The 7500-nt window shown below is 54.7% G+C and overlaps 3 non-coding genes across 3 annotated transcripts in view; all 3 read left to right on the forward strand.

Moving 5' to 3' along the window:
* Positions 1–3352: 3352 nt before the first annotated feature.
* On the forward strand, positions 3353–5245 carry LOC126317843 (small subunit ribosomal RNA). Its single transcript, XR_007556956.1, has one exon. It is a non-coding gene; the product is annotated as a small subunit ribosomal RNA (ribosomal RNA).
* Positions 5246–5606: 361 nt separating this feature from the next.
* LOC126317887 (5.8S ribosomal RNA) lies at positions 5607–5761 on the forward strand. The gene has a single exon (XR_007556996.1). It is a non-coding gene; the product is annotated as a 5.8S ribosomal RNA (ribosomal RNA).
* A 188-nt stretch (positions 5762–5949) lies between these two features.
* Positions 5950–7500, forward strand: part of LOC126317927 (large subunit ribosomal RNA) — a 4222-nt gene continuing 2671 nt past the window's right edge. The window contains exon 1 of the ribosomal RNA XR_007557032.1: positions 5950–7500. This exon is cut by the window's right edge and continues 2671 nt beyond it. This is a non-coding gene — a ribosomal RNA (large subunit ribosomal RNA).

Below are 7500 nucleotides of genomic sequence, written 5' to 3' on the forward strand. Positions count from 1 at the left end.
TCAGGCATCCGCGTACTGCCACCACTATCCACCCCCCCCCCTCTCTCTGCCCCCTTCCCACACAATACCAAATGTAACCAACATTATCGCTTAACCTAACTGTGGCTGTACCACATTATCGCTTAACCTAACTGTGGCTGTACCACATTATCGCTTAACCTAACTGTGGCTGTACCACATTATCGCTTAACCTAACTGTGGCTGTACCACATTATCGCTTAACCTAACTGTGGCTGTACCACATTATCGCTTAACCTAACTGTGGCTGTACCACATTATCGCTTAACCTAACTGTGGCTGTACCACATTATCGCTTAACCTAACTGTGGCTGTACCACATTATCGCTTAACCTAACTGTGGCTGTACCACATTATCGCTTAACCTAACTGTGGCTGTACCACATTATCGCTTAACCTAACTGTGGCTGTACCACATTATCGCTTAACCTAACTGTGGCTGTACCACATTATCGCTTAACCTAACTGTGGCTGTACCACATTATCGCTTAACCTAACTGTGGCTGTACCACATTATCGCTTAACCTAACTGTGGCTGTACCACATTATCGCTTAACCTAACTCTGGTTGTACCACATTATCCCTTAACCTAACTCAAGTTGTCCCTTAACCTAACTCAAGTTGTCCCTTAACCTAACTCAAGTTGTCCCTTAACCTAACTCAAGTTGTCCCTTAACCTAACTCAAGTTGTCCCTTAACCTAACTCAAGTTGTCCCTTAACCTAACTCAAGTTGTCCCTTAACCTAACTCAAGTTGTCCCTTAACCTAACTCAAGTTGACCCTTAACCTAACTCAAGTTGTCCCTTAACCTAACTCAAGTTGTCCCTTAACCTAACTCAAGTTGTCCCTTAACCTAACTCAAGTTGTCCCTTAACCTAACTCAAGTTGTCCCTTAACCTAACTCAAGTTGTCCCTTAACCTAACTCAATTTGTCCCTTAACCTAACTCAATTTGTCCCTTAACCTAACTCAATTTGTCCCTTAACCTAACTCAATTTGTCCCTTAACCTAACTCAATTTGTCCCTTAACCTAACTCAATTTGTCCCTTAACCTAACCCACGTTGTCCCTTAACCTAACTCAATTTGTCCCTTAACCTAACTCAATTTGTCCCTTAACCTAACTCAATTTGTCCCTTAACCTAACTCAATTTGTCCCTTAACCTAACCCACGTTGTCCCTTAACCTAACTCAATTTGTCCCTTAACCTAACCCACGTTGTCCCTTAACCTAACCCACGTTGTCCCTTAACCTAACCCACGTTGTCCCTTAACCTAACCCACGTTGTCCCTTAACCTAACCCACGTTGTCCCTTAACCTAACCCACGTTGTCCCTTAACCTAACCCACGTTGTCCCTTAACCTAACCCACGTTGTCCCTTAACCTAACCCACGTTGTCCCTTAACCTAACCCACGTTGTCCCTTAACCTAACCCACGTTGTCCCTTAACCTAACCCACGTTGTCCCTTAACCTAACCCACGTTGTCCCTTAACCTAACCCACGTTGTCCCTTTGCCTAACATAGTTCACTGCTCGGAATCTCTGGTGTCGTTGTTATCCTCATGTAGATGTCTTGCGAGTGTTGCTTACTTTCCACATATTCCCGCTATCCACTGTCAATTGTACTGCAATAGGACTATATCGCCGCCCCCCCCCCCCTCTGTCCCCCTCTTTGTGTCTCTGTCCTCTCAAGCTGGTCGGTCTGGCGTTTGAGTGTTAAATGAGCCTCGCAGCTGTTCAGTTGCATTCAGATGTCGACGCCCTCAGTGTACGTCGTGGTATGGTCTGTGTCCATTGTCCGCTGATGTCGTACGCGTAACCCACACGCTGTACCGATCATCGGTCGTTACGTACAGAGTGAAGTAGTGTGATACGTGTGACCGTACGCTGGCTGTGCCCAACGGTGTCGAATCTCAATTTCCATATGTTGTGCTCGATGCTACTTGTCTCGTCTCCCAATAACAGCTAGGTTGCACTGTGGTACGCCGTAGAGGCGTGTGGGAGGAACGTACGAACGCATTGTATGTCACCCTGGGTCGCTGGGGGTGGTGGTGCGGTGAGTCAGGTCAGGTCAGGTCAGGTCAGGTCAGGTCAGCGTGAGCCGTCTGATGTAGTGACGCGTGTATTCCGACTTTGTCGTATTGCCTCACACAAAGTGCTACCCTGGTGGACCGCGTTCCATATCTGGGACATGCCGCAGATGCCGGTTGACAGTGGATCGCGGAAGGGACATCGCATACGTGCGCGGGCCACCTTCCACGTGTTCTCTTCTGCACATGTCGCAGTGTGTATGTGGTCTGATGTAGCGTGTCGTGACACATGACATCCTGGCATGCAAGAATTGTTGAATTCGCAAATGTAGGTGGACATCTACGTTTACTGCCCAAGATACGCAAATGAACTGGAAATCCGTTGTTGAGCGGTTGTTCACGCTGGAGGTGAATCTGTGATGGCGACGATCGGTACAGCTATTAACCGGTTGTTTCAGCGGTACCCGCCACATCCACACACGTGACTAGGTCCATGTGGGTATGAAGCGATACGCGGCGGTGGCTTGGTGGGACTGTTCCCGGCCGGTGAAGGGGGGCCGCCCGGCGTGTTGGCCGCGCGCTGCGTGGGCGCACGCGCAACAGCCGGCTGGTGGGGGGCGCCGAGTGGCAGGAGCGCCAGCCGACGGGCCCAGCAGGCGGTGCAGCTACGCTGCGGCGCACCCTGCACGCGGCGCCTGGCGGCCAAAGTTGGTTCAGCCGAGCCCGGTGCGAAGCGCGGTGGACATCTGCAGTGTGCTGGTCTGATTGAGGACTGTGTGCGTTGAGGATGCGCCGCCGCCTGGCACTCGGCGCCGCGACGCCGTCTGCTGCTCGGTCGCCCCAGCGGTTCTCGCAGGTGGTTTGTATCGCAGTTGTGCGGACGTGTTGGCGCGTGCGCTGTGCTGGGAGAGTTCGCTTCTGCACCCAAGTGGGGCTTTGCCCTTGTGTGGCGCTGGCGTTGGAGCTGCCGGTCACCATAGGTGGCGCGTGTTGTCTCCCGCCGGCAATGCCACGACAGCACGCTCCCGGGCCTCTGTCGGCAGCGGCAAGCTCAGTTGGGAGCAAGGGTGTTCGCACTAAAACCGTCTACTCGCCTAACTCCGGGCGATTGCGCCTCTCTCGAAACCGACCAAGTACCTAGGACGGCGCTGCGCGCCGCCGGGACCTGAGAGGGTTTCGAGGTGTATCGTGCAGGGGAGCTCGGCCTCCTCCTGTTTGCAGAATAATTGAGCGGACGCTTGCGTGTTCGCGCGGGCCCCCGGGACACACTCCCGGGCGGCCGGCTGCTCAGCTCTAGTTGACGCAGCTCCCTGGTTGATCCTGCCAGTAGTCATATGCTTGTCTCAAAGATTAAGCCATGCATGTCTCAGTACAAGCCGCATTAAGGTGAAACCGCGAATGGCTCATTAAATCAGTTATGGTTCCTTAGATCGTACCCACGTTACTTGGATAACTGTGGTAATTCTAGAGCTAATACATGCAAACAGAGTCCCGACCAGAGATGGAAGGGACGCTTTTATTAGATCAAAACCAATCGGATTGGCTTGTCTGGTCCGTTTGCCTTGGTGACTCTGAATAACTTTGGGCTGATCGCACGGTCCTCGTACCGGCGACGCATCTTTCAAATGTCTGCCTTATCAACTGTCGATGGTAGGTTCTGCGCCTACCATGGTTGTAACGGGTAACGGGGAATCAGGGTTCGATTCCGGAGAGGGAGCCTGAGAAACGGCTACCACATCCAAGGAAGGCAGCAGGCGCGCAAATTACCCACTCCCGGCACGGGGAGGTAGTGACGAAAAATAACGATACGGGACTCATCCGAGGCCCCGTAATCGGAATGAGTACACTTTAAATCCTTTAACGAGTATCTATTGGAGGGCAAGTCTGGTGCCAGCAGCCGCGGTAATTCCAGCTCCAATAGCGTATATTAAAGTTGTTGCGGTTAAAAAGCTCGTAGTTGGATTTGTGTCCCACGCTGTTGGTTCACCGCCCGTCGGTGTTTAACTGGCATGTATCGTGGGACGTCCTGCCGGTGGGGCGAGCCGAAGGGGTGCTTTCGCGTCCCGAGGCGGACCCCGTTTAAATCCTACCAGGGTGCTCTTTGTTGAGTGTCTCGGTGGGCCGGCACGTTTACTTTGAACAAATTAGAGTGCTTAAAGCAGGCAAGCCCGCCTGAATACTGTGTGCATGGAATAATGGAATAGGACCTCGGTTCTATTTTGTTGGTTTTCGGAACCCGAGGTAATGATTAATAGGGACAGGCGGGGGCATTCGTATTGCGACGTTAGAGGTGAAATTCTTGGATCGTCGCAAGACGAACAGAAGCGAAAGCATTTGCCAAGTATGTTTTCATTAATCAAGAACGAAAGTTAGAGGTTCGAAGGCGATCAGATACCGCCCTAGTTCTAACCATAAACGATGCCAGCCAGCGATCCGCCGCAGTTCCTCCGATGACTCGGCGGGCAGCCTCCGGGAAACCAAAGCTTTTGGGTTCCGGGGGAAGTATGGTTGCAAAGCTGAAACTTAAAGGAATTGACGGAAGGGCACCACCAGGAGTGGAGCCTGCGGCTTAATTTGACTCAACACGGGAAACCTCACCAGGCCCGGACACCGGAAGGATTGACAGATTGATAGCTCTTTCTTGATTCGGTGGGTGGTGGTGCATGGCCGTTCTTAGTTGGTGGAGCGATTTGTCTGGTTAATTCCGATAACGAACGAGACTCTAGCCTGCTAACTAGTCGCGTGACATCCTTCGTGCTGTCAGCGATTACTTTTCTTCTTAGAGGGACAGGCGGCTTCTAGCCGCACGAGATTGAGCAATAACAGGTCTGTGATGCCCTTAGATGTTCTGGGCCGCACGCGCGCTACACTGAAGGAATCAGCGTGTCTTCCTAGGCCGAAAGGTCGGGGTAACCCGCTGAACCTCCTTCGTGCTAGGGATTGGGGCTTGCAATTGTTCCCCATGAACGAGGAATTCCCAGTAAGCGCGAGTCATAAGCTCGCGTTGATTACGTCCCTGCCCTTTGTACACACCGCCCGTCGCTACTACCGATTGAATGATTTAGTGAGGTCTTCGGACTGGTACGCGGCATCGACTCTGTCGTTGCCGATGCTACCGGAAAGATGACCAAACTTGATCATTTAGAGGAAGTAAAAGTCGTAACAAGGTTTCCGTAGGTGAACCTGCGGAAGGATCATTACCGACTAGACTGCATGTCTTTCGATGTGCGTGTCGTGTCGCGCAACACGCTACCTGTACGGCAGTGGCCGTGCGCCGCGTGCGGAACCACGCGTGCCTCTCAAAACTAGCGGAAGTGTTGTTGTTGTGTGGTACGAGCGCTGAAGCTCTGGAGCGGCTGGCCTGCGGTACCTGGCGCCTGGCGCCGGTTTTGAATGACGTTCGCCCGAGTGCCTGTCCGCTCCGGTGTGGAGCCGTACGACGCCCATCGGCTGTGAGGCCGTTGGACACAAAAAAATAGTGGAACAGGGGCCGTCAGACGCCTCAGTCCCGCAAATGCTACTGTCTTGAAAGAGACAGTGGGAGACTGAAAAGGAAAAGATCACCCAGGACGGTGGATCACTCGGCTCGTGGGTCGATGAAGAACGCAGCAAATTGCGCGTCGACATGTGAACTGCAGGACACATGAACATCGACGTTTCGAACGCACATTGCGGTCCATGGATTCCGTTCCCGGGCCACGTCTGGCTGAGGGTCGGCTACGTATACTGAAGCGCGCGGCGTTTGTCCCGCTTCGGAGACGTGGGAGTGTCGTGGTCGCCTGTGTGGCCGGCCGCGTCTCCTTAAACGTGCGATGCGCGCCCGTCGCCTGGCGGTTCGCATACCGGTACTTTCTCGGTAGCGTGCACAGCCGGCTGGCGGTGTGGCGTGCGACACCTCGTACAACGACCTCAGAGCAGGCGAGACTACCCGCTGAATTTAAGCATATTACTAAGCGGAGGAAAAGAAACTAACAAGGATTCCCCCAGTAGCGGCGAGCGAACAGGGAAGAGTCCAGCACCGAACCCCGCAGGCTGCCGCCTGTCGTGGCATGTGGTGTTTGGGAGGGTCCACTACCCCGACGCCTCGCGCCGAGCCCAAGTCCAACTTGAATGAGGCCACGGCCCGTAGAGGGTGCCAGGCCCGTAGCGGCCGGTGCGAGCGTCGGCGGGACCTCTCCTTCGAGTCGGGTTGCTTGAGAGTGCAGCTCCAAGTGGGTGGTAAACTCCATCTGAGACTAAATATGACCACGAGACCGATAGCGAACAAGTACCGTGAGGGAAAGTTGAAAAGAACTTTGAAGAGAGAGTTCAAAAGTACGTGAAACCGTTCTGGGGTAAACGTGAGAAGTCCGAAAGGTCGAACGGGTGAGATTCACGCCCATCCGGCCACTGGCCCCCGCCCTCGGCAGATGGGGCCGGCCGCCCGCGCGGAGCAATCCGCGGCGGGGTCGTGTCCGGTTGCCTTTCCACTCGCCGCGGGGTGGGGCCGTTCCGGTGTGCGGTGGGCCGCACTTCTCCCCTAGTAGGACGTCGCGACCCGCTGGGTGCCGGCCTACGGCCCGGGTGCGCAGCCTGTCCTTCCGCGGGCCTCGGTTCGCGTCTGTTGGGCAGAGCCCCGGTGTCCTGGCTGGCTGCTCGGCGGTATATCTGGAGGAGTCGATTCGCCCCTTTGGGCGCTCGGGCTCCCGGCAAGCGCGCGCGGTTCTTCCCGGATGACGGACCTACCTGGCCCGGCCCCGGACCCGCGCCGCTGTTGGCTCGGGATGCTCTCGGGCGGAATAATCGCTCCCGTCAGCGGCGCTTCAGCTTTGGACAATTTCACGACCCGTCTTGAAACACGGACCAAGGAGTCTAACATGTGCGCGAGTCATTGGGCTGTACGAAACCTAAAGGCGTAATGAAAGTGAAGGTCTCGCCTTGCGCGGGCCGAGGGAGGATGGGGCTTCCCCGCCCTTCACGGGGCGGCGGCCTCCGCACTCCCGGGGCGTCTCGTCCTCATTGCGAGGTGAGGCGCACCTAGAGCGTACACGTTGGGACCCGAAAGATGGTGAACTATGCCTGGCCAGGACGAAGTCAGGGGAAACCCTGATGGAGGTCCGTAGCGATTCTGACGTGCAAATCGATCGTCGGAGCTGGGTATAGGGGCGAAAGACTAATCGAACCATCTAGTAGCTGGTTCCCTCCGAAGTTTCCCTCAGGATAGCTGGTGCTCGTACGAGTCTCATCCGGTAAAGCGAATGATTAGAGGCCTTGGGGCCGAAACGACCTCAACCTATTCTCAAACTTTAAATGGGTGAGATCTCCGGCTTGCTTGATATGCTGAAGCCGCGAGCAAACGACTCGGATCGGAGTGCCAAGTGGGCCACTTTTGGTAAGCAGAACTGGCGCTGTGGGATGAACCAAACGCCGAGTTAAGGCGCCCGAATCGACGCTCATGGGAAACCATGAAAGGCGT

The sequence above is a fragment of the Schistocerca gregaria genome, unplaced genomic scaffold (assembly GCF_023897955.1).
Source record: "Schistocerca gregaria isolate iqSchGreg1 unplaced genomic scaffold, iqSchGreg1.2 ptg000649l, whole genome shotgun sequence".
Classification (NCBI taxonomy): Eukaryota; Metazoa; Arthropoda; class Insecta; order Orthoptera; family Acrididae; genus Schistocerca; species Schistocerca gregaria.